Below are 27,540 nucleotides of genomic sequence, written 5' to 3' on the forward strand. Positions count from 1 at the left end.
GAAGCCCTTTGCTCTATGTTCAGGAACATGACAGGGCTGTCCCCTTTCACCTCTGCTTTTCAACATAGTGTTGGAAGTCCTTGCCAGAGCAATCAGGCAAGAGAAAGAAATAAAAGGCATCCAAATTGGGAATGAAGAAGTTAAATTGTCACTCTTTGCAGATGACATGATGCTATATATAGAAAACCCTAAAGACTCCACCATTTGGTTATTAGAAACAATAACCAAATACAGTAAAGTTGCTGGCTTTCAAAATCAACGTACAAAAGTCTATTGCATTCCTATACACTAACAATAAAATCTCAGAAAAAAAATTCCTTTTGCAATTGCAACAAAAAGAGTAAAATACCTAGGAATAAACTTAACCAAGGATGTGAAAGACCTATATGCTGAAAACTATAAGACATTTTTGAAAGAAATTGAAGAAGACACAAAGAAATGGAAAGACAGTCTGTGCTCATGTATTGGAAGAATCAACATAGTTAAAATGGCCGTATTACCCAAAGCAAAATACAGATTTATGCAATCCCCATCAAAATCCCAATGGCATTTTTTAAAGAATTAGAACAAAAACATCATCAGGTTTGTATGGAACTACATAAGACTCTGAATAGCCAAAGCAATCCTAAGAAAAAAGAACAATGCTGGAGGTATCACGATCCCTGACTTTAGCTTGTACTACAGGGCAATAATAATCAAAACAGCATGGTATTGGCAGAAAAACAGACACACAGACCAATGGAATAGAATTGAGAATCCAGAAATAAACCCACAGAAATATGGACAGATAATTTTTGACAAAGAAGCAAAAAACATACAATGGAGAAAAGACAGCTTCTTCAATAAATGGTGCTGGCAGAACTGGATAGCCACGTTCAAAAGAATGAAACTGGACTGCTATCTGTCACCATGTACCAAAGTTAATTCAAAATGGATCAAAGACCTAAGCATAAGACCTGAAACAATAAACTGTATAGAAGAAAACATAGGTACTAAACTTATGGACCTTGGGTTCAAAGAGCATTTTGTGAATTTGACTCCAAAGGCAAGGGAAGTAAAAGCTAAAATAAATGAATGGGACTATATCAAACTTAAAAGCTTCTGCACAGCAAAAGAAACCATCGACAAAATAAAGAGGCAACCAACTGAATGGGAGAAGATTTTTGCAAACAGTACCTCCAATAAGGGGCTAATATCCAAAATATACAAGGAACTCATACAACTCAACAAAAAAACAACAACAAACAACCCAACTGAAAAATGGGCAGAGGACCTGAAGAGACATTTCTCCAAAGAGGACATACAAATGGTAAATAGACATATGAAAAAATGCTCAACATCACTAACCATCAGAGAAATGCAAATAAAAACCACAATGAGATATCACCTCACCCCAGTCAGAATGGCTATCATCAACAAGACAAATAGTAACAAGTGTTAGAGAGGCTGTGGAGAAAAAGGAACCCTCATACACTGTTGGTGGGAATGCAGACTGGTGCAGCCGCTATGGAAGGCAGTGTGGAGGTTCCTCAAAAAATAAGAATAGAATTACCATATGACCCAGCAATCCCTTTCCTGGGTATCTACGCAAAAAATCTGAAAACATTTATCCGTAAAGACATATTCAGTGCATATCCAATATTCATTGCAGCTTTATTTACGGTGGCCAAGACATGGAAACAACCAAAATGTCCTTCAATAGATGAATGGATAAAGAAGTTGTGGTATATATACACAGTGGAATACTATTCGGCGATAAGAAAAGGCGAAATGGTACCATTTGTGACAACATGGAAGGATCTTGAGAGTATAATGTGAAGCAAAATAACTCAGAAAAAGTTGAGAACCATATGATTTCACTGATATGTGGTATATGAAACTGAAAACAACAAAAGAAGAAGACAAACAAATGAAGAAACAAAAACTCATAGACTTAGACAATAGTTTAGGAGTTACCCCAAGGGTAAGGGGAGAGGGGGGCTATAGAAGAGGGTAAATGGTGTCTAACATGTGATGGAAAGAGAACTGACTCTGGATGGTGAACACACAATGTGCAATACAGATAACGGATTACAGAAATGTACACCTGAAATCTATGTAGCTTTACTGACAATTGTCACCCCAATAACTTTAAAAAAAAAAAAAAAAGGAAAAAGAAAAACTGAATAGCGTGCGTGTGGAGATCTCAGTTTGAAACTGTGTTCTCATGAACAAAGAGCTTGGTGGAATCAATGTCCTTAACCAGCTGGGAACTATGAGTTATGTGATTGGGAGGTGGAGCAGCAATTCACCACAAATTGTACCTTAGCAGAGTTCATCTGGACTTCTTTATTCTTGACATTTAAAGATCTTTCACAATTGATTGCAAAGCAGGCCAATCCTCCCCCTTCCTTTTATTATGAGTGAGCCACGAGGTGAGGGGCCTCTGGGCCTCAATGCTGCAACTTTTCCTCAGACTCTATGGAGTTCAAATGGAAGAAACAGGGCTTGCTTGTGTGGGAACTTTTCTCTCTTGATGCCGAGAACACAGAGCAGCCTCTTGAGCATGAGAAGAGAAGTATAAAGGCCTCTAAAATCCAGCAGATTTTTAATTTCTAATGGAAAGATTGTCAGTACCATCATTTAATAGTAATATTAATTTAAACAAGATCCGAAGTCGAATGCAAGCATATGTGATAAAAGCAAGCTCTAGAAGGAGATGAAGAGAGGCCCATTTTGGAAATTTAGAACAATACTGTCTCTGATGGACACTTTTCATAAGCTTAGAGAAGAATCACAGACATCATTACAGAGGCCAGAAAATGGTCCCTTTGGACTCAGCAGTCCGAACAGCATAAGTTCCTGGGTCCTTATAGCTAGAAAGGGACACAGCTGAGATGTTGTAATTCTTGTTTCTATATTTCTGTCCTGGCTGTGTTGTTGTTGTCACTGACATCTGTTATTGGCTGAGAGGTTTGGATTCCAAACATCTAATCAGAGGCTTCTAATCAGCCCAAGAAGGGCAGCTTTTGGTCTTCCCCTTAACTCTTCACTGACTCCCGCGGTTGTCTTTTCAAAGGCGTGGATGGTAGGGGAGCCTGAGGCTACTCTTTCGGCTTTACCAATCACCTTCATAACTGGCTATCTGACTCCTATACTACACCTCTTCTTCTACCCATGTGTCTCCAGGTACATAGCGGACCCTGCTATTTGACTATCCCACTGTCTCTGCAAACTCAGCATGAATAAAACCAAACTCATCAGGGGTTCCCACAAAGCTTTCATAATTCCTATTTCTTTGTTACTATCATCCCTCAGCCTCAGTGCTATATTTATTTTATAAATGAGGTCAGATTGAAGTTAGGGGAAGAGTGCAGTGCAGAAGACCTTAATGTCATTTGTCCTTTCACATTCCGAAATCCTTCAAAAACAATGTAGAAATCAATGAGTAGGACTGCAACTCCTGAGCTCCTGGACTCGTCTCAAGCCTGCACGTGATTCTGCCTGGCCACACTCTGTGACGGTGCCTGGGCCTAGACTGCTGCTCCCTACATCTCTAGGGGGTCTCCACAGGAAACCCAGCAGCAAAGGGGCAGAGCTGCTCATCCAGAGCAGCATCAGCTATGACAGATGTCAGTCCTCACACAGCCAACAGTCGGTGCTGACCCTATGGGCCTCTGTGATCACAGAGTCCATGACATGGATCATTATGGACAAAGATGAGGTCCACTTCGGTGAAGAGAGAGTGACGTGATCAAGACAGAACGGATTGGTTTGGGGAATATAATCAATAATGTAAAGATTTTGTAGGGTATCCAATGGACACTTGTCCTATTAGGGAGACCACCTCAGGGATGATGTAGATGCCTGATCACTGCACTGTACACCTGAAGCTGAAGCTGAACAATAATGAATGTCAACTATAATTATGTGTGTGTGTGTGTGTGTGTGTGTGTGTGTGTGTGTGTAGTTACAAGAAGCAGAGTACAGCATTAGGAATAGAGACAGTGGAAATATAATTGCTGTGTGCGATGTCAGAGGGGTAGTAGATGGGGAAGGGGGGTGATCACTGTGCGAGGGATATAAATGATAAATGTCTAACTATTACATTGTTTTGTACACCTGAAACTAATAAAAAAATTTTTTAAAGAAAAGGGTAGGAGATGAGTTATAGAGGTGAGTAGGAACCAACCTATTCAGTCTTGGAGGCCAACTAAGGAACTTGGTCTTCAGCCTAAGAGAATCCAGAAGCCATAGCAGGTTTTTAGCAAGAGTCAAGTCTAAAATTTGTTTGCCCTGCCTTGTTTTGTACACACAGAGAGTGCTCAAAATAGACACATTGAATAAATTCAGGAAAGTACTTTTTTTTTTTTTCAAAAAAAATAAAAAAATAAGACAGAACTGAAAGCAGAGCTCAGGTTCCTGACTTGTTGACTGTCTTTCCCTGTTAACACAGGGTTTAGTAGATGTCTGGATTTCTTTGGAAACAAAGATGCTGGGCCATGACAAGACAGTAACGTTAACAGAGTCCTTCCTAGTTCACCCACAACTGCAAACCTTATACAAAAGGAGGTGAACCAATTTTACCATTTAAACACCGAATCTGTGGACACCACATAGGATGCCAGCATCCATGAATTTTTTTCCTTATTTACATAATACTGATTGAGATATTTTTATTGTGGTAAAATATATGTAACATAAAATTTACCATTCTAACCATTTTTAGGTATACAGTTCAGTGCCATTAGGTACATTCATAGTGTTTTACCACTATTACCACCACCTGTCACCCCAGACTGAAACTCCACACCCATTCAACTACAACTCTTCATTTTCCCTCCCCCCAGCCACTGGTAACCATTATTCTCCTTTCTATTTCTATGATTTTGACTATTCCATGTCCCTCATGTAAGTGGAATCATGTATTTGTCCTTTTGTGTCTGGCTTACGTCACTTAGCATAATGTCCTCAAGGTTCATCCATGTTGTAGCCTGTGTGAGAACTTCATTCCTGATTAAGGGTGAATAATAGTCCGTTGTATATGTGTATAGCACATTTCGTTTATCCATTCATGTTGATGGCCATTTGGGTTGCTTCTACCTTTTGGCTGTTATGAGTGATGCTGCTACGAACACTGGAGTATTAATCAGGATTTCAAAATAATGTTTGACGGCAGCATTGTGACTCATAACTATGTGTAGGCACGGCTGACAGAGTAAGTAGGTGCGCCGTAAGTCCTCATTTCACACCAAAGATTTGACGTTACTTCCATATCCTCTACCCAAATTAAACAGTTACTGTCTATAAAGATTAGTTGAGACTCCAGGACAAAAGAAGAAAAAGGAGGAGGAGGAAAAGACGGAAAATGAGGAGGAAGAAGAAAAGGAGAGAGGAGACAGGATGAGGAGGGAAATGAGAAGAGGAAGAATGTTTGCCTAAAACCATGGGAAATTTTGAGGTGGAATGCTTGAAAAACTGATCCTAGTTTCTGATGCGCAGAGCACAGCCCCTGGCTTCCAACCCCACCCCCCACCCCAGAAGGTTTAAATACCACAAACAGGTCTGATTAATTGGAAACTAGAGGCTTCTCATTCTAAGAGAAGGTGCGCTGCATCAGCACTAAGACCAACTTGGAGTGGCTTAGGGGGTCATATTCTGCCTACACCTTATTACATTTAAGTCCTTGGATCTAAGTCATTATGGCTTTGGAAGGACAGCAGGAAAGAGACACCACTGTTTCTCTCCTACATCACCTCCCTCTCTTTTACTTGCCCAGAGACAGGTGGCCTGTCATAAATCTACTTAGAAGCGCTAAGAAGCTACTTAAGAATAAATAATACAGTACTCTTGGGCACACTTTGGCAACACAGCGGCCAAAATACAGGGATGTTTTGAAGGGCCTTAACGCTGTGAAAGATTTCAGGAAACTCAGCTAAGGCCTGGATCGCTTATTGCACTCTGCTGTAATACATGGATTGGATTATTATGCTAATGACCATGCTAAAAACAATATAAAGTTCACACTTTTTAAGCTTTGTTCAGGAGAAGATCTTATTTTTATTATTATTTTGAAACCATTTCAGACTTATAAACACAATGCGGGCGTAGTATGAAGAACTTTTGTTTTCCTGCATCATTTGAGAGTCAGTGCCTGGCATGCAGCAATCCCTGCTGAGCCAGGAAGGCAGGGGAGGTTCAGACGATTCGTTCTTGAACACATAAGAAGACATGAGTGGGAAATCTCAGAAATAAGTGGAGGGATGGCTGCGGGCGGTTGCAGGGCCAGTGTCTCATTGTCACTGTTGCCTTGGTTTCACCTCCAGCCTATTTGTACCATGATTGACATCTGTAAATGATCTCCAACTTAAGTCCTCTCCACTTCCGTGTCTCTCAAACTATCTGTTCATCTTAAAGCTGTTAATTCACCAGCTCAGAACCCTCTGGTGGTTCCCTTTTGCTAAAACCTTATCATATGAAGCTACAATTGTTGATTAACATTTAAGACTCCTCACAATAGGACTCTAAACTGCTCTGGGCAAGTCACTACACCTCTAGGTGCCTCCGTTTCCTTATCTGTAAATGGGGATGACACGAGGACCTACCTCATGAAGCTTGTGTTAGGATTAAATGAGCTATGATATGTAAAGCATTCAGAACAGTGCAAGTGCTTATGTAAGCGTTACCCATTATTATCCAATGTCACCCTACTTCTAACACCATGTAAGGCAAACCCAACAACTCAGTTCCCCAAATATCCTCTCTGGGCTCAGTCATAGCATAGGCTCCAGAGATGGCCCATTGCCAATTTCTCAGTTCAGGTCTTATTCACCCTACAAGGTCCAACGCAAATTTTCCTAACTCCACACAGACTTCCTGCTTGCCTGGAGGGAACGGATCTTTTCACTCACTGAAAGCCTTATACATGTATCTCTTGCTGTTTCACGTTATAGTTACTATAATCATGGCTTAAATGAGAGACAAAAATAAAAATGCTTTGTGTATTTTAAAGTGCGACACAGATGTGATTCTGATAATAATGGCACATCTGCTCCCCAGCACAGTACTGTGAGTTGCACGAGGGCAGGGATCACATCTATTATCTTTGTTTCTCCCAAAGGCCTCTACACACTAAAATTTGTGAGTAAATTTTTTCAATGGATGAGTAAATGACTAATATAGTAGGATAGTTAGTTTATCAGATGTGTTTCCCATGGAAAGGTCACTGAGGGAATGGAAAGCATGATGCAAACATGTTGATGGGAAGAGGGGAATATTTTCCAGTCATGGGTATATTTCAGACAGGGCAGGCGTGTACAGGAGGCCATGTGCAAAGCTCTGAGGAGCCAGTGGATGGGCAAGTCAGAAGGATGTTCAACATTTCTTTTTAAAAGGTTTCTTCAGAGCCTTTTCTACAACTCAAACCAGGGAATTGCTCCAGGCTTTGCTTCCCACCTTCTATTTCAAACCTCCCTCTCATCAAGTTTTCCTGGTTTCATCCCGTGTCAGTTACAGTTCTTAGTCACAAGCAACAGAAACTGTAGAAGAAAATTTACTAGGACAGTGGGGCCTCAAAGAACAAAAGCTAATGACAAGGCTTAGAAAAAGGCAGGACTGATGAGACCTATAGCAGTCCAGGCAACCCTCATGGCGCAGGAAAAGCCAGTATACAGAAGGCTGTCACAGTTGCATCCCTTACATATTTGACCCACCTGCCAAGTCAAAGCCCAGGAGAGAAAGACTGATTAGCCGGGCTAGGTCATGTGCTCATGGGAGAGGAAGTGGTCCTTTTAGCTTCTGACATAGGAAGCAGGCACAACGTCTATCAGAGGTACCCACAGAGAGGCAAACTGGATTCCCTGAAAGGAAATCAGGGTGCTGTTGAGAAGGGGAACTGATGCTAACAGCTCGCTCAATTACCAAAAAGAACCGACACGCTATGCTTTTGGGTCTGTATCTTGATTCTCCTTTCCAACCTAGCCCATGTGGATGGACAACTATTTGTACAGCTCTCTGGTGTTTTGATTCTACTTCTCTCCCAAGAGGCTGCCTTTCTTTCTTGGCGGCATGTGCTGCTTCCTAAGAGCAAAGGATGCCACACCTCACGCTACTGGGATGCCCACGCCCAGGTCCAGTGCCCTCTGCCCATGCTTATCTGCAAACGTGATCGAGACTAGACGGAGAGTGCTTGATGGCCTGTGACCTGAAGCTCAGGGAAACAGAAGGTCACAGTAGACAGAGAAGGTGAGAAGCAAAGCACAACTAAGTCAGCCCTGTGGTCATGCTATTGCATCCCTTCCCCACTGTACATTTAGTACTAAGGAGAGTAAGGAGGAGACAAGAAGAGCCATCTCCGTTTTAAGCTCTGTTATCTGGAATTACCGTCTGCAGCAAGGTCTGGTGTAAAAGGGACAATGGAAAATTAGGGAAAGTTTGCTGGGGGAGGCGTTTCCGGGAAAGTTCTCCTCATTTGCAGAACATGACACAGGACCGGGATGGTCAACTGCATGTGACACCTGGACCTGTGGCAAGCCATCTTGGGGCTATAAGGAGACAAGTCTGAGGACAAGAGCCTACTCCCTGAGGAGCCTACTCCCCGAGGACAAGAAGAAAAAGGAATCAGACTGGATTTTGACGTTGCTTCTTTAGAACTTGGAAAGTCCTCCAGACTTTCAGAAATATCAGAGAATATATTCCATTACTGTTGATGATAGTAGTTGTGTTTTCTGTTACAGCTGAAATCATCCTACCCGATGGAGCCTCTAGTCACTACTCTAAGCACTGGGCACATTCTAAGACCACTGACATCATCTAACCTTGGAGCCTACAGAGGATTCTCCCCATCCAAAGAAGGAAAAGCTTTCTGCAGCTGTGCAGTTAACGCATGTCTCAGGCCAGCCCTCCTCCTCCTCCTCTTTTGTCTTTTTTGGACAAGCATCATGTAATTTGGGACCATAGATATTGGGTAATTGCCATAGCAATCATTAGGGATTCACTTCAGGAATAAGGAAATATAATTATAGTCCCATTGCAGCTTGTTTCCATGACAACAGGGGCAATTGCAATTGATCAGCAGTTTTCTTCCTAAACAGAGCCGTGAGTCTCATTCAAATGAAATGCTAAAGAGCAATTAACTATCCTCATCAAACAAACTAGAGGGTGGAATCACATTATATTTTGGGTGGCATTTTGGAGGCTCATCCCTGACTTGGGTAGTCTACGAAAATATATGGTACTCAATGGACTATAAAGTACCCAGTTACCTCATAATTACGACATAAACAGGATACATCATGAAAAATTCAAAGAATTAGAGGAAAGTTCAGAATCTTAAAACAAAGACACTTAGAACTGGAAGTCAAAAGTTTGCCTTGGCCCAGTTCTGCGCCTACATCACACAGGATGAGGAGTCCAACCCGCCTCCAAACCTCTGTAAGGCCTCCATGCTATCTACTCCACTCCTCAGTTGCCCCACCTGGAAAAAGCCATGATCTGAATAGACTGAGTCTTGGCCTATGCTCTGGAAATAGAAAACTAGTTATCAACCTCCTCTTTATCTCAGTAATAATGTTACCCTGCATTTGTAAAATACTATTTTAGAGCAGATAGTGTAATGCCACATGCATTTTTTTGTCCTCATAATAATCCCAAGAGACAGCATATCCATGTAACAGGTGAAGGAGCTGGCTTGGCTAAGGGCTCATAGATCTTGAGTGAAAGCACCTGCATTCACAAGAGGACCCTGGCCCCTGGTCTGTTCTCTCCCACATACTGTATTTCCAGTAATCGCTATAACTGATTCATCAACCTCTTTCCCCCCCCAGCCTGATATATTTAGCCCACCTTCATTAATTCTCCTGCGTAGTCCCTAATTTTCATTCATTTGATGGTTTTTGTACCTCTTCTCTAGTCCCTGTTCAATGTCAGTACATCCCAGGTTCCTACAGACAGAGGATAAATGATCAAGTAAAGTAATAAGTCTTTCCTGACTTCACCTTCCGAAAAACATCATGGCCAAGTGACCTAAGACAGACACCGGCAATCGGAGCCTGAGCTTCCCTGGAAGTATTGGCGACATGTTGTCTCATCACGCCAACTCTGTAATTTCTCCTTTCTAGCACGTAAGAGGGATGGCAATACTCTTTAACCATGGTGAGAAACAAGGATAGATCAGAAGACTGTTGACTTGTCCAGTAGGAAGAGTCAGTATGGTGAAAAGATCAATATATTCATGTACTCGTTCATTAAATGAATAATCACTGAACACCTGCTATGCGCCAGGCACAGTTCTCGAGGCTGGAGATAAAGGGAAAGGCACCCATACAGGCCTCCTCTAATGGAAAGGTAGAGGAAGTTGTGAGAACAACAGCGGGGGGCGGTGGTTTCATCTAGGCTGAGGGGGTCTGAGAAGCCGTGGAAGGTATGTTTGTTCGGAAAAATGAAGGATGAAGAGGAATGAGCTGGGTGAAGGAGGTAAGGACGAGGGACAGGGTGATTCCAGACAAAAGGATTATCGTGTGCCAGACTTGGGTTCTAGTCACAGCTCTAGCACTGTGATTTCTTTGAGCCTCAGTTTCCCCATCTGTAAGGTGAAGGTGTTGGATCAGGATTTAAAATCATTTAAAATCTTTAACATTGGTGTGTGTGTGTGTGTGTGTCTACTGAATAAGGGTATCATATAAATAGAGAGTAGGATTTACATTAGCTTTTAGGGTGGGGGCGCGTGGAGGAGGGCATGGTGTCAACCACAGGCAGGTAATTTAAGCAGGCAGTTTCAAACATGACTTGTATCTCTTTCCCCATCTCCTCTCTCCCATCAAAATGGCTGCACCCCCCAGTGCAGGGGCTCATTGCCCTCAAGTAAACGTGCGCAGCTGCTCACCCTTCCAAGGCAGCCTGCTCTACTCGGCAATGATGTCCTACTTCAAAATAATCCCTTTCTGTGCCACCCTATTTCTACCTCCTATTTTAGGGGTTTGGGGGAGGAAAATAAGCCCCTACTCTCCTCTGCCAAGATGAACTTATCACCTCAGCCAGATATGACCTTTCCAATTCCACATTTATTCCTTCAAAAAAAAAACTTTTTTGAGATATAATTCATACCATAAAATCCAACCTTTTAAAGGGTACATTTCAATGATTTTTAGTATTCACAGAATATACCATCACTACCACCTAAGTTTAGAAGATTTTTCTCACCCCCCAAAAGAAACCCCATACCCGTTAACAGTCACTCCTCACCCTACTCCGTGCCTGGAACCACTAATCTTTCTGTCTCTATGGATTTGTCTACTTGGACATTTTGTATAAATGAAATCATACAGTAGGTAGTCTTTTTTCACTGGCTTCTTTCAATTAGAATAATATTTTCAAAGTTTATTCATGTCATAACATGGATCAGTATTTCATTCTTTTTTATTCCCAAATATTCCATCATAGGAAGATGCACCACTCTGTATTCATCCTTCATCTTTTGATGGACATTTAGATTGCTTCAACTTTTTTTTCTTATTAACACAGTATGTATTTGTCTTCCCTCTGTCAAACCGTGAGCCAACCACTTTCCCCAGGCTGCCTGGGGAGGCATAGGAAAAGGAACATACAGGGCAGACCAGACACAGGAGAATAACTATGGGAGATGGAGACGGCTCCTTCACATGGCGAAGAGGATGAGAAAGGCCACCATCGGGCAAAAGAGCCCCATGGCCTCTGAGGGCAAAGCCCAGAATGGCACCAGGGAAGAGCTGTTGTTTCAGAGAAGGGCTCCTGGCAAAAGCAACGGCTCCCACACATAGTCCCACTTCCAGTCCTAGAGCCAGTCATCCCTTCAGTGGCAGCCCCGCCCCAATGAACTTGGCTGCTGTGTCCATGTCCCTTGAAATGGCGCTGGTTTGGAAGCTGTGGCTAGAAATAAATGAGGTCAGGGTATGCGGGGCTGCCAAGCTGCTGAGGCTCTCAGCTGTCAGTGTGGCGGTCGTTTCAGCACCACTGCAGACAGCGATTGGCTCAGCAGCTGAGAGGTGCTCCTGACCAAGGAGGGGGTGGAGACAAACTGGGTGCACGCATATATTTTCAGGGGATGAGGGGCTGTGGCAGGAGAGCTGCTCCCGGGGCAGAGAAGAGAGAAAGGACTGTTTCAACTTTTTGTGCATCATGAAAACGCTGCTATGAACATTTGTGTACAAGTTTTTGCGTGGACATATGCTTTTATTTCTTTTGGGTATGTACCTAGGAGTGGAATTGGTGGGTCATATGGTAATTCTATGTGTAACATTTTGAGGAACTGTCAAATTGTTTTTCGAGGTGACTGTACCATTTCACATTCCCACCAGGAATGTCTGAGGGTTCCGATTGCTCCACCTCCTCAGCACTTGTGAGTGTATGTCTTTTATATCATAGCCTTCATAATAGGTGTGAAGTGGTCTCTCATTGTGGTTTTGACCTGCATTTCTCTGATGGCTAATGATGTTGAGCCAAATGGGTTTTTATATGTCAGTGGACATATTTATATCTTTAGAGAAATGTCTATTCAATTCCTTTGTCCACTAAAACTGTTTTCTTTTCCTTTCTCTCTCTCTCTCTTTTTTTTTTTTTTTTGGTCTTTTTATATGAGTCATAAGAGTTCTTTACTTATTCTGAATATAATTCTTATCAGATAAGTGATATGCAAATGTTTTCTTCCATTCTGAGGATTGCCTATTCACTTTCTTGATGGTATCATTTGTAGCACAGAAGTTATTTTTGATGAAGTCCAATTTATCAATTTTTTATTTTGTCACTTATGCTTTTTGGTACCTAAGAAATCATTGCCTAATCCAAGGTCATGGATTTGCTTCTTTGTTTTCTTCCAAGAGTTTTATAGTTTTACCTCTTCCATTTAGATCTGTTATCCATTTTGAGCTCATTTTTGTAAATGCGGTAAGGGGTCCAATTTTATTCTTTTTTCTGTGGCTATCCATTGTCCAGCATCATTTGTTGAAAAGACTATTTTTCACCTATTGAATTGTCTTGGCACTGTCACTAAAAATCAACTAACCACAAATATAAGGGTTTATTTCTGGTCTTTCAATTCAAGTCCATTGAGCTATATATCAGAAGTGATCAAACAATATAGTGAATGTTTAAATAAAAAATATTTATTATAGGAAGACACATTGCCATTAATCCCCTTCAAAATACTTATTCCATTGTTCCTGCCACTTTCTGAAGCAGCTCTGGAAGTCCTCTTTTGTGAGTGTTGTGCTGTCATGGCTGCCTCGATGTCCTGAATCATTTTGACTTTGGGGAAAAGCCAGAAGTCGCAAGGTGCCAGATCTGGTGAATAAGGTAGATGAGGACACACCATAATGCTTTTATTTGACAGAAATTGCCACATACCAGAAGTGATGTGTGACACAGAGCATAATCATGATGGAGGATGATTTATGACACACTTTAAAACACACCGTCTCTCAACAGTAGCTCACACCCGGTTGACTGCACAGAACAAATTGAAACTTGTCACACACTGTTACTATGGTTCGATGTGCTGCTTCTTGTATTGAAGATCCCTGCCTTTCCGTTGGATGGTACTCAGCGGCAGCATTCACTGTATTTTGTGATCACAGTACAAAGGCTCTGTGTCACACATTGCTTCTGGTACGGCAATTTCTGTCAAATGAAAATATTATGATGTGTCCTCATCCGCTGGATCTGGCATCATGTGACTTCTGGCTCTTCCCCAAAGTCTAAATGACCGTGAAAGGTTAACGTTTTGAATCAATTCAGGACATCGAGGCAGCCACAACAGCGCAACTAAAGACACTCCTGAAGGGGACTTCCAAAATTGCTTCAGAAAGTGGCAAGAACGATAGGATAAGGTGCTCAAAGTGAGGGGGAGTATTCTGAGGGGGATTAATGGCAATGTGTCTTTCACTGTAATAAATTTTTTTTTTTTTTTAAATTTAAACATTCACTGTATTTTTTGATCAGACCTCATAGCTATCCTTATGCCAGTACCATATTGTTTAGATTACTGTAGCTCTGTAGCAAGTTTTTAACTCGGGAAGTGTGAGCCCTCCAAGATTGTTTTGGCTATTCTGAGTCCCTTGCATTTCCATATGAATTTTAGGACACACTTGCCAATGTCTGCAGAAAAGGCAGACAGGATTTTGATAGGAATTGCACTGAATCTGTAGATCAGTTTAGGGAGTATTGTCATAACAATATTAGGTTTTCCAATCCATAAATATGAGATGTCTTTCCATGTATTTAGATCTTTAATTTCCTTCAATGATACCTTGTCATTTCCAGTGCACAAGTCTTATACTTCTTTTGTTAAATTTATTTCTAAGTATTTTATTCCTTTTGATGCTATAAATAAAGTTATTTTCACAAATTCATTTTTGGATTGTTCATTAGCGGTGTACAAAAATACAACTGAAACACAAAACTTCAATCTTGTATCCTGCAACCTTAATCAACCTTGTTTATTAGTCTAATTGATTTGTTGTTGATGATGATTCTTTGAGATTTTCTACATGTAAAAATCACGGCATCTGCAAATAGAGACTTTTATTTTCCCTTTCCTTTTTATCTCTTTTTCTTGCCTAATTGTCCTAGCTATGACCTATATTACATGACAATACAGTATTGAATAGATATCCTTGTCTTATTCCTGATCTTAAGGAGAACACATTCATTCTTCTACCATTAAGTATACTATTGGCTCTGGACTTTTTGTAGATGCACTTTATCATGCTGAAGAAGTTCCCTTTTTTCCTATTTAAGTACTTTTATCATGAAAGGGTGTTAGATTTTTGTCAAATGCGTTTTCTGCTTCTATTGAGATGATCATGTGTTTTGGTCTTTTACTTATATGGTGTATTATATTAATTGATTTTTGTATGTTAAACTAATGTACTCCTGGGATAAATCCCACTTGATCGTGGTGTATGATGCTTTTCATGTGTTGCTGGATTCAGTTTGCTAGTATTTTGTTGAGGATTTTTATGTCTATATTCATAAGGGAGATTGATCTGTAGTTTTCTTTTTTGTTTTGCATGGTTTTGGTATTAGAGTAACACTGGTCTCATAGAGTGAGTTGGAAAGTTCCCTCCTATTCTATTTGCCACATTCACCCTTACATGGCAATCTCTTCCATTCCCGATCTGAAATGCTCATGCCTTGTCTTTCAGCCACTCCAAATCCTGCCCATCATTTGGAGCCAGTTTAAGGGCTCCTCATTCCTGACCCTTTCCTGACTGTTCCTGTCCCAGAATGAGCTCACCCTCCCCGGAGTCCCTTCCATTCTTACTATAGCTAAAATGCTGTAGCTGTGCAGCATGATATAGTAAATGCTGAGTATTAGGTCAAAACTGGAAGCAGGACAAGTAGAGTCCCAGTAAGTAGGAGAGCTTCAGTCAGGCAGTTGAAGGCAGGACACTTGAGCCGGGTGACTCAGGACCAGTAGGGCACGCATGGCCATGTGACTAGCTCCCAGGGAAGGCTGCAACCACCTTGAGAGGCAGAAGAGTGGATGGTTAAGAATGGAGTCTTTCCTACTAGTCTTAGTGGCTCAGCAACTTACTAGCAAGTCACTCGCTACCCTTAGTTTTGTCATCTTTGAAATGGGGATAATAATGTCAACCTTAGAATGTCTTGGCAAATGTTATATGAGTTCATTTATGCCAAACACATTGCATTAAGTTCAATAAGTGGTAACTTTAATATATGCTACAGGATGTCCTCTTTGAAAAAAAGGGTTTGTGGTTAAAGGAATCTTGGCAATGCTCTATGCTACATCCTTCATCCCTCTTCTCACAGATTCCCAGGATAAATTAGCATAGTAAAGGCTCTCAAGTCCTACGTGAAGGATCCTGTTTAATTTGTTTTGGCCCAGAATTTCCCAAACCTATTTGCCAAAATGACCCTTTCTCCCCTTTTAAATCTAACGCAGTCTGGGAAACACAATATTCGTTGTAATTAATTAATAAAGGAAGTCATATTAAGTTGTTAAAAACTGATCATGTTTTACTGTTGTCCTTTCCCCACAGGCATGTATAATTTATCAGCAGCAGCCTAAGAGAAATGAAGGCTTCTAACCTAGAGAAAGAACAGAATGCTTTAAAAGCCCAAAGGAAATGAGAAATTTTAGGCAGAAGAAGATCAATAATGAGCTATTTCTGGCCATGGAGACATTTCTAGAATTACAGATTCATGGAGTTAAAGTTCAGCTCCTTTAAATCCTCACCCAGTATTGAAATTCCCCTTCATCAGTCCTGACCTTGCTGGTACACACCAGCCTCCCCATTTTTTAGGCAGCTCTGGTAATTAGGAAATTCTCCTTCACATCATGCTGAAATCAGCCTCCTGGGAACCTCTATCAAAGACCTCACTAATGGAATTTAGTGTTTTAGTGAGAGCTGTCCATTTTGGAGATAGCAAAATGAACAGAAATTTTGTGAATCATTACACCGTGTAAAGTAACACGTCCAGTGAATTGAAAATAAGAATTGTTGAAAACAACATCCATCTCTAAATAGGACAAATAATCAGAAGTTCAGATATACTATAAGCAATGAATGTAACATTTGCTTCAAGGGTGGAGTTATATGGCAATTGTCAATTTCCAAGAAGAGGGGAATACATATTTTTTAATATATTGATTAAATTTATTGGGATGACATTGGTTAGTAAAATTATATAGGTTTCAAGTGTACATTTCTATAACACATCAGCTATATATTGCATTGTGTGTTCACCACCCAGAGTCAGTTCTCCTTCTGTCACCATATATTTGACCCCCGTTTCCCTCTTCTACCACCCTCACTCCCTCCTTATCCTCTGATAACCACTAAACTGTTGTCTGTAGCTATGAGGTTTTGTTTGTCTTACTCGTTTGTTGCTGTCAGTTTTAGCTTCACTTGGTTCTCGACTTTTTCTGTCTGATGCATGACAATCTCAAGATTCATCCATGTTATCGCAAATGGTAGTATTTCATTTTTTCTTATGGCCAAATAATATTCCATTGTTCATATGTACCACATCCTCTTTATCCAATCATCTATTGAAGGACACTTTGGTTGTTTTCAAGTCTTGGACACTGTGAACAGTGCTGCAATGAACATAGTGGTACATATATCTTTACAGATAACCGTTTTCAGATTTTTGGGGTAGATTCCCAGAAGAGGGATTGCTGGATTGTATAGTAATTCTATTCTTAATTTTGGAGGAACGTGCATGTTGTTTTCAATAGTGGCTGCTACTTTACATTCCCACCAGCAGCGTCTGAGGGTTCCTTTTTCTCCACAGCCTCTCCAACACTTGTTATTATTTGTCTTGTTGATGATAGTCATTATAATAGGTGGGAGGTGATATCTCACTGTGGTTTTGATGTGCATTTCCCTAATAGCTAGGGAAGTTTAGCATTTTTTCATATATCTGTTGGCTGTTCGTATGTCTTCTTGGGAGGGGTGTCTGTTCAGGTCCTCTGCCCATTTTTTAATTGGATTGTTTTTTCTGTTGTTGAGTTGTACAAGTTCTTTATATATTTTGGATATTAGCCACTTATCGGAGGTGCTATTTGCAAATGTCTTCTCTCATTTGGTTGGTTTCTGCTTTGTTTTGTTGATGGTTTCCTTTGCTGTGCAGAGCTATTTAATTTGATGTAGTCCCATTCATTTATTTTTGCTTTTACTTCCCTTGCCTTTGAGGTCAAATTCATAAAAACCTCTCTGAACCCAAGGTCCATAAATTTAGTATTTACACTTATTCTGTGCAGTTTATTGTTTCAGGTCTTATGTTTAGGTCTTTGATTCATTTTGAGTTAATTTTGGCACACAGTGACAGATAACACTCTTTTGCACATGGCTTTCCAGTTTTCCCAGAATCATTTATTGAAGAGGTTTTCTTTTCTTGATCGTATCTTTTTGGCTCCTTTAACAAAAATTATCTGCCCGTATATGTGGGTTTATTTCTGGGGTTTCAGTTCTATTCCATTGGTCTATGTGTCTACCTTTCTGCCAATACCATGCTGTTTTGATTCTTGTCGCCTTGCAGTATAGGTTGAAGTCAGGGAGTGTGATACCTCCAGCCTTGTTCTTTTTTCTTAGGATTGCTTTGGCTATTCGGGATCTTTTGTGATTCCATACAAATCTGATATTTGTTGTTGTTGTTCTATTTCTTGTAAAAAATGCCTTTGAGATTTTGATGCGGATTGCATAAATCTGTGTATTGCTTTGGGTAATAATATGCCAGTTTAACTATGTTGATTCTTGCAATCCATGAACACAGAATATCTTTCCATTTCTTTGTGTCTTCTTCAATTTCCTCTAATAATGTCTTATAGTTTTCAGTGTGGAGGTCCTTCACATCCTTTGTTAACTTTATTCCTAGGTATTTTATTCTTTTTGTTGCAATTGCAAAATGAATTGTTTTTAATCATTTCTTTTTCTGAAATGTCATTGTTAGTATATAGAAATACAATAGATTTTTGTACATTGACTTTGTATCCTGCAACTTAACAGTATTTGTTTATTGATTCTAATAGCTTTTTTTGGTGGAGTCTTTAGGCTTTTCTATATAAAGTATCATGTCACCTGCAAAAAATGACAATTTAACTTCTTCATTTCCAATATGGATGCTTATGATTTCTTTCTCTTGCCTGACTGCTCTGGCTGGGACTTCCAATACTATGTTGAATAACGGTGGTGATGAGGGCATTCCTGTTTTGTACCTGATCATAGGGGAAGAGTTTCATTTTTTTACCATTAAGTATGATATGTTGCACTTGGCCTTTATTAAGTTGAGGTACTTTCCTTCTATACCCATTTTATTAAGGGTTTTAATAATAAATGGATGTTGTATCTTGTCAAATGCTTTTTCTGCATCCATTGATATAATCATATGATTTTTATCTTTTATTTTACTTAAGTGGTGTATCTCAATGATTGATTTGTGTAACCATCCTTGTATCCCTGGAATGAACTCCACTTGATCACGATATATGATCTTTTTAACGTATTGTTGTATTTGATTTGCCAGTATTTTGCTTAGGACTTTTTGCATCTGTATTCATCAGAGATTTTGGACTGTAGTTTGTTTTTTTTTGTGTGTGTGTGTTATCCTTACCACGTTTTGATTATCAGGGTAATGCTGGCCTCATAAAATGAGTTAGGAAGTATTGCTAAAAGAGTTTGAGGAGGACAGGTATTAAATCATTTTTGAATGTTTGACAGAATTCACTAGTGAAGCTATCTGGTCCTGGACTTTTGCTCTTGGGGTGATTTTGGATGATCACTTCAATTTCCTTACTGGTGATCAGTCTATTTAAATTTTCCAGTTATTTGTGATTCAGTCTAGTAAGGTTACATGTTTCTAAGAACTTGTCCATTTCCTCTAGGTTATTCAATTTGGTGGCATACAGTCTTTCATAGTATTAATGTATGATTTTTTCTGTGGTATCCATCGTAACTTCTCCTCTTTCATTTCTGAGTTTATTTGTATCTTTTCTCTTTTTCTCCCTAGTGAGTCTAGCCAAGAGTTTGCCAATTTTATTAATCTAGTCAAAGAATCAGCTCTTTGTTTCATAACTTTTTTCTATTGTCTTTTTGTTGTCTATTTCATTTAGTTTTGTTTTTAAGATTTTTATTAAAATACAGCTAACATACAATATTATATTAGTTTCAGGTGTACGTCATAGTTATTCAACAGTACCCAGTTGGCACTATACTGAGTTATTATCACATTATTGATTATATTCCCTATGCTAAAGTATTTCATTTAGTTTTGCTCTAATTTTATTTCCATCCTTCTGCTGACTTCGGGTTTCATTGGTTCTTCTTTTCCTAGTTCCGTAAGACATAATGTTAGGCTGCTTATTTGGGATTTTTTTGTTTCTTGAGATAGGCCTGCAATGATATAAATTTCCCTCTTAATACTGCTTTTGCCTCATCTCAATAATTTTAATATGATATATTTTCATTCTCACTTGTTTCTGTTTATTTTTTTATCTCTCCTTTTATTTCTTCTTTGACCCAGTCATTATTTTATAGCATGTTGTTTAATCTCCACATATTTGTGCTTTTTCCTGATTTCTTTCTGCAGTTGACCTCCATTTCAAAGCCTCGTGGTCTGAGAATATGCCTAGCATGATTCCAATCTTCTTAAATTTGCTAAAGCTAGTTTTGTGTCTCAACATATGGTCTATCTTTGAGAATGTTCCATGTGCACTAGAAAAGAATGGATAATTTGATATTCTAGGATGAAATGCTCTATGAATGTCAATTATGTCCATTTGGTCAAATGTATCATTTAAGGCTGATACTTCCTTACTGATTTTCTATTTAGATGATCTATTCATAGCTGTCAATGGCGTATTTAGGTCCTCTACTATAATTGTGTTTATGTCAGTTTCGCCCTCTAGTTCTGTGAGTAGTTGAATTATATATTTTGGTGCTTCCTGATTGAGAGCATATATATTGATAAATGTTATGTCTTCTTGTTGTATTGTCCCCTTTATCATTATGAAGTGTCCATCTATGTCTCATTACTTTTTTTATCCTGAGGTGAGATATAAGTATGAACACATCCACTTTTCTCTGGATGCCATTTGCTTGGAGTGTCCATTTCCACCCTTTCACTTTGAGTCTATATTTGTCCTTGTAGCAGAGATGCTGTCTCTTGGAGGCAGCATATTGTTGGGTTTTGTGTCTTGATCCAATCCGATACTCTGCCTTTTTATTGGTGTATTCAGTCCATTTACATTTAGAATGATTATTGACGTATGAGGATTTTCTATGGCCATTTTATCTTCTGTTTTCTGGTAGCTCAGTGTCTCCATTATTTCTTTACCTTTGTGTTTCTGTCTGATATTTTAGTTTGATGGCATTCTATGATTTTTTTACTCTGTTCCCTCTTTTTTATGTTACTATGTCTTAGTTCTAGATTTTTTTTGAGTGGTTACCATTAATTTTGTGTAAAAGAAAGTTTCATATATACAGCAGTCCTTTTTCTTTAGCATGCATATTATCCCCATTCCCCTTTGCAAATTCGGACTTTTACTCCCTCCCCTTTTATGGTTTTGTTGTCACAAATTATCCCTATTTATGCTATAAGTTCATTTTTGGGTTGCAGTAGCAAATTGTCTTCTTCTTTTCCTTTTTTAATGTTTTTATCTTCTTCACCCTTTAAGTTATGTTTAAGTGTATAGTGCTGTGTTCTGTGTAAGGGTTGCCATTTCCTGCTTCTGTGTGTCTGTTAGTAACCCTGCTCATAGTTTTATATCCTTTTGTCTTTTTGTCTCAGGTCAAATAGCCTCCTTCAGTATTTCCTGTAATTCAGGCCTTGTGGTGGAAAATTCCCTCTGCTTCTGTATATCTAGAAAGGTCTCCTTCATATCTAAAGGATAACATTGCAGGATACATTATTCTTGCTTGGTAATTTCTCTCCTTCAATAGTTTGAATATTTGGGGAATAAATATTTTAAATGACTTTTATTTTCCCATTTTTTTAAATTTAAAAATATTTAGAGACATTTTTAAAAACTCTTCATCCAAAGCTTATCCTTCCAGCTTCCTTCATTATAAAAACAAGTGCTAATTAAAATATAGCATATATCTCATAAATGTAGGTTTATCAACAAGAATCAATAATATGAACAGGTGACATTACTTATATTTTACAGAAATGTAGCTGTTTGATCCAATGTGGAATGTTCCAAGGCTTTGTAAAACTTAAGATCTTAAGGAAACTCCAAGGGGTAAATGGAATAGAACTTAAATGGGAAGAGAACAACCAGGGTCCAGGCATAATTCAATAAGAAATCAGGGACTTGGCAAACCCATAAAAAGGATGAGCTATGTTTTCATTGGACAGTCCTTCCAAAGGAGAACTTTTTAGACTTAACCTCATTTTGCATTAAAGAGCTACTTGGTCACATTTTAGTATCTGTAACTCATTCTGATACTGTAAGGCAAAAAGGTCCACATTCCTATTTTATAGCTGAAGAAGCTGAAAAATCAAAACTGATTCATACTGGAAAATACTCATCTGTCAGTACTGACATGCCAACAATTGGGTGAGTTCAGCACTAGCTGTGTTCTCCTTTCATTGAAATAATTCCCTTCAGTTAAATTTGATCGTTTTCTCACTAAAGACAATGGAAATCAAATAGAGGCGTGTCAAGGAAGAGTCAGTATTAGTTAGGACCAATAAGTACTGCAGGTGAGCACTGTGGAGCTTAAGGACATTGCTTGCCTGAGGATTCTGTAATTTGTGCTCAACTGTAGTGTTTATTAGAATTTGCTGACTGACACACATAATGAGGATATTTTTGTCCTTGTCCTTCAAACACAGCAAGAATATTACAGATTATATCATTTATTCTTTCAACACGTACAGTAAGTCCTCACTTAACATTACATCACTGATAAATTCTTAGACAGTGTAACTTTAAGCAAAACCACACTGAGTGAAACCAATTTTACTGTCTGCTAACTGATATCAATGAGAGTTCCATATTTCTGGTCACAAAAACATCACCAAAAGTCCAAATAAAGACCCCAAACACTTCTAATGTTAAACATTGAAATAAAGGTAAGCTACACATACATTTAGAAAAGATTAAGAAAAATGAGTAAATCATTCTTTTCCAACTCAGCTATTCCAGTTCAGGGTCGCTAGTGGCCACAGCCTATTTAGGGCACGAAGTGGGACCCAACCCTGGACAGGATCCCTTTCATCACAGGGCCACTCTCACACACTCACACACACACACACACACTCAGACAGGGACAATGCAGACACACCAGCTCATCTAACGTGCACATCTTTGGGACATGGGAGGAAATAGGAGTCCCTGGAGAAAATCCACGCAGACATGAGAATGTGCAAACTCCATACAGACAGCGGTCTGGCGGGTTATCACTTTTTTTTTCTTCTCATCAATGTTATAATGAAATGATGTTGAAGGAAACGTCATTCAAGGACTTGCTACAAGGACTGTATTATGGCAATTTATGCGGTGCCAAGCATTCACAGGAAACATTTTTTGAGCACCAAAGATGAGGCTGAATAAAATCTGGCCCCTGACTTCATGGAACTGGCGTTGAGTGAGAGAGCCAGACAAGAAAATCAATCATTTCCATAGAAAGTGACAAGTACCTGCAGGAGCGAGGCACGTGGAGCTAGGGGAATGCAGGGAAGGGCAAACATATCAGATCGGGGAGCGGGCAAGGGCTTCTCAGAGAAGCTGACTTCTAAGCTGCCAGTAGCAGAATTTAACCATCTCCGACTCTGACTTCAGGTCCCAGCACTGAGGTAAGACAGTACCTCCTGACACTGCTTTTCTGAGTTCTTGACACTGTCTGTCATGGCCAGATATAGTGCCTGTTTGTCCTGAGAGAGGGAGAAAGAGAGAGAGAGACACGTAGCAAACAAAGAGTGGAAGTGGAAAGCTCATTGCAGACAGGTTCTGGAAGTTGCCGGGCATGTCCAGGGGTATGAAGATGCCCACCCTGTGCCTGAGCAGTCTGCAGCCTGACATGGGTATAAAATCTAACCTATGACCACCCTTCCTCCTTACCAAACAATGGCACATGGAAATGACGTCTCCTTCAATCCAAGGAAACTTGTTGATCCAAGCCAGTGAGAGGCTGCCTCTGCCACCAGTGAGGGCAGCGAAATGCAGGCACAGATCCCAGTGCTCTCCCAGAAAGTAGGGCCAGACTCGTTTGCCAAGTCCTTAAAGTGACTTCTCTACACAGAACACACCAAGTACCCCAAGGTTTCCACCTTCCTAGAGGTAGGACACATCTGTGATTCCGCTCCTGCCTCTTTTGGGACCCCATTCCTCACCTGGAAACTCTGCCAAAGATCTGGGAAAAAAGTATAAGTTATTACCTTAGATTGTCCTCCAGGGTCTCCTCATCGGAAGAGAAGGTCCCATTGCTAACACTCTGGGGAGAGTGACTCTTCTTTCCTGCGAACGCCTCCCGGGACAATGAAGTGTCTTTCTTTTTCCTTTTGCCAAACAACTTCTTAAAGGGCTGGAATTTGCCTCCCTTCTTCTTGTCTGTGGATTACAAGATAAACATTCACTGCAGTTTGACGGGGCTGCACCTCGGAGCGTAAGAGCAAATTACAACTGAGCTGCCTCCAGCCCAGGGAGCCAGGGCAAAGGGCGGCCATTGGAGTGACTGAGCGGCCAAGCCCTGTGCCAGGAATGTAAGGGCCAGGCCCTATCCATGCAGAGTCAGGAGGAGACAAGCCAAGGGCACAGTAAGTTCTCTGCCTTCCTGGCTCCCAAGAAGCACCTGGGGACAATGTGAAGGGGTTCCAAGCTTCATGGTGGCAGGAACAGCACCCCCTTGCACATGCCACACAAATGGGGTATCTGCTTTCTTTAACAAAGCAGATGGCCTGTGCCCTTCTCCACGGAAGAAGCTGAGGAAAACACATAAGCCAGACAGGTGTTTAAGAAAATTTATATATGTATATAATCTCCTCTGAGAACCACTCTGTTTTAGCCTTTTTTAGACACATAAGAAAACTACTATCTATTGGCATAAACTTTGCCCTCAATTACCTTCATCCCCATATAGTTCCAGTTTATGTCTCTTGTCTCCTTTTAAAATCTACTATGAAGAGCCCCAAAGGAGTTGCTATGAACATCTTTTCTATATATTACTTCATCCAGTCAGGACCCAGGCTCATGGCCAGCATTTCTTACAGGTATTTTAGGTAGTACCTTTCAGTTCTGCTCCTTCAGATACAAATTCCTCCACATCGCTCCACTCCTACTTAGGAAAGGAAAGTATAAATCACCCCACACCAGAAGCATCTTCTCAAATCTTTCCTTTTCTTTAAGAAGTTTAAAAAGCTACTTATCAAGTGGTCAATCTTTTTCTTAAATTACTCAAACCTTACTACGCAATCACTGCTCTAAAAACTTTACAAATATTAACTCAATCCTCACAGCAATAGGATGAGGTAGACACTATAAACATCCCCATTTTACAGATGAGGAACCTGAGGCATAGAGAAATGAAATGACTTGTCTGTGTCATGGGAAACATATCTTTGAAGCTGGAGTCAGGAGCTTTAAGGTAAAAGGAAAGATGAAATCTCAAAACATGTATAGAAAAATCCCTGTACAAAACACAAAGGTATGAGACCCCAACTGAGTATCAGAGCCCCCAGAACTTTGCTGGCCAGAGTTTACAGAGAAATCTGCGTATAAAAATGAGGTTTAATGATGTTCCAGGCAATCATCTCATTTCCTCCAGGGATCTTAAGTTCTGGTCTTTCTGAGAGAAAATTTGAAGTGAGGAAGAAGTGGTTTAGACCACTTTGTCCTAAGCAGTGGCAAAGGACAGTGAGGAAGCAGACAAAATCATCCCCAATTACAAAAAGACAACGTCTGGGATCTTACCATCAGTGCAAACAGACCTTCAAATATCAGCGGTCTCTGAAACAAGGTTGTATTATATCACATTTAAAAGGAAAGGCGATTTCTAACATATCAGATATCCCTCATACATAAGGCTCTGTGCTAGGCATGCAGTGCTCAAAAGTTAAATTTTCACTATATATTATTTAAAAGACAATAAAGTATGCAATACAATTGAGATCATATTGCTCAAAAATGGTAAAAAAAAAATTGGATACTTTGATTTCAGAATGTTTGTATATTTCAATGCTTATTTATTCGGGCGTAGAGGCCAGAGATTTTCATGACTACTTTTGGTTCCCACGAGTAAAACTGCCAATGGATAATTTAAAAAAATTATAAGCAGTGGATTTTGAAAACCATCAAAGAACATTAGGCAAGTGTTAAAAGAACTGACCTTATATAAATGAATCAATTAACATTTTTAAATTAAAAAGATTTCTATATGGTGCCACAGGTATTGACAGATGCAATAAATGAATATTTCCTCTATGACTACCCAAGGCTCAAAATCTGTAAATGACAACATCATTGTAAATGGTCAAACAGCAATTATTGCTACATTTCACTTATTTCTGAGATAAATTCTTCCTTTTCTCCGTTTACATCAATGGCCTTTTTCCCACTGCAGAAATATCTAACCCCACATTCTGTAATCAGACATATTCTAAAAGACGATAGCAAAATTCTAAAAATATCAGTTATGACATCACTACCATCAGCCTGGGCCCACAAATCTACCTTTTAATCTAAGTTGAGAATTTTAGATTACGTCAGAATTCATTGATAAGGAAAAAAAATCATCACTTGCTCTAAAGTCAAGGTGGATTTCATGGTGTTTAGTTGAGCTGGAACCAAGGGAATTAACTGTAATTAAAAACAAATTAGTTTCTTGAACAGATCACTTGTAATATATTTAACTCATGGGTGACGTGGTCTGTGTGGTCAGCCAACAAGGCTGATGGGGTCCTTTGTGTTTCCTCAGTGCCCAGCATGGGGGCAGCCACCATACAAAATATGTGTTGTGTTGCATCAGTCATATTGATGGGCAGACAGAAAGTGAGCAGAAGCTGGAAGGAGCTGAATCCAAGCACAAGGATAAAGACAGCCTTTATCCCTGCTAAGCTAAGGAAGCCTGAGCTCGGAGAACGTGGGGGCGGCCTGCAAGCACAGGGTGGCCTCCTTCAGGTGCTCCACCAGTAGCGCTGGCCTGTTTGCGGACTGCTTGTGAAGCAGGCACGCTAGCACTTTGTGCTGCACATTTTATGGGCAATCACTTGGCATGAGACCACACATATCCCGGAGGACGTGTCAAAGTCCAAATGTCAGGTAGAGCACTTCTCAAGTAATACTCAGGAAAGGCTGTTTCAGCAATGTCTTAGTTATCAGGAAGGTAAAAGAATAGTAAAACCTGTCTGAACTAACCATCCAACAATAACCAATCCTCCTTACCACGAGAAAAAAAGCCTCTGAGTCCTCAGAACACCAATTTCTTTGGAGGAGGGGTCAGAACATAGAAACTTACAAGGTGCTCCAAAGTCTTAGTGTTTGCTCACATCTCAGTTACAAAAAATAATTTCCTTCTTCCTTATTTCCAAAATTAATAACAGCTTTTCTGTCAAAAGTAGCTTTACATTTTAAATAAAATTTAAAAGTTTATTTTTATTATTTTACTATTGACTGTGGCAATTAATGTTCCAGGACTAATTTATGAAAAGACTCAGTAATTACTTTTAGGCACACCCTACATTCAGAGAGCAAACTGTGACTAAGCAATATTAATGGGGAATAAACTTTATAATTCAGAGAAGGAGTTATACTTCTATTTACTCAATTTCCCAATTTTATTCTGAAAATTTGGTATAAGATCTCTCACATCAAAAAAGCAAGTACCTAAATGTTATGACACATTTGCAATTTTATGCCACAACGACCATAATGAAAACCTAAGCATGTGTTTATAAATATGCATTAAATAAACTATTTTATGATCAAGTTATGATTTCGGGGCTGTATTAACAGTCTGTCTCCATAGAATCAACTGGATTAAGTGCATGGGCAGCACTAGCAGCTCTTTCCTTGACAAACAACACCAACTGCTGTTGTGAATATTTTTGTACAGCTGGGGCCTA

General features: G+C 39.7%; 1 protein-coding gene and 1 pseudogene across 6 annotated transcripts in view; both read right to left on the reverse strand.

Moving 5' to 3' along the window:
• CRACD (capping protein inhibiting regulator of actin dynamics) overlaps positions 1–27,540 on the reverse strand; it is a 257,288-nt gene that overhangs the window by 39,906 nt on the left and 189,842 nt on the right. For 5 of the 6 annotated variants that reach the window (XM_019740144.2, XM_019740149.2, XM_074324517.1 and 2 more), the window contains one exon: positions 23,860–24,031. The gene's annotated coding sequence lies outside the window, so the exon portion shown is untranslated. Of the gene's footprint in view, positions 1–23,121; positions 23,356–23,859; positions 24,032–27,540 lie in introns of all 6 variants that reach the window. The other variant, XM_074324516.1, reaches the window with a different exon arrangement.
• LOC141568319 (ATP synthase F(0) complex subunit C2, mitochondrial pseudogene) lies at positions 10,675–12,510 on the reverse strand (annotated as a pseudogene).

This window comes from Rhinolophus sinicus, linkage group LG02 (genome assembly GCF_036562045.2).
Source record: "Rhinolophus sinicus isolate RSC01 linkage group LG02, ASM3656204v1, whole genome shotgun sequence".
Lineage (NCBI taxonomy): Eukaryota > Metazoa > Chordata > Mammalia > Chiroptera > Rhinolophidae > Rhinolophus > Rhinolophus sinicus.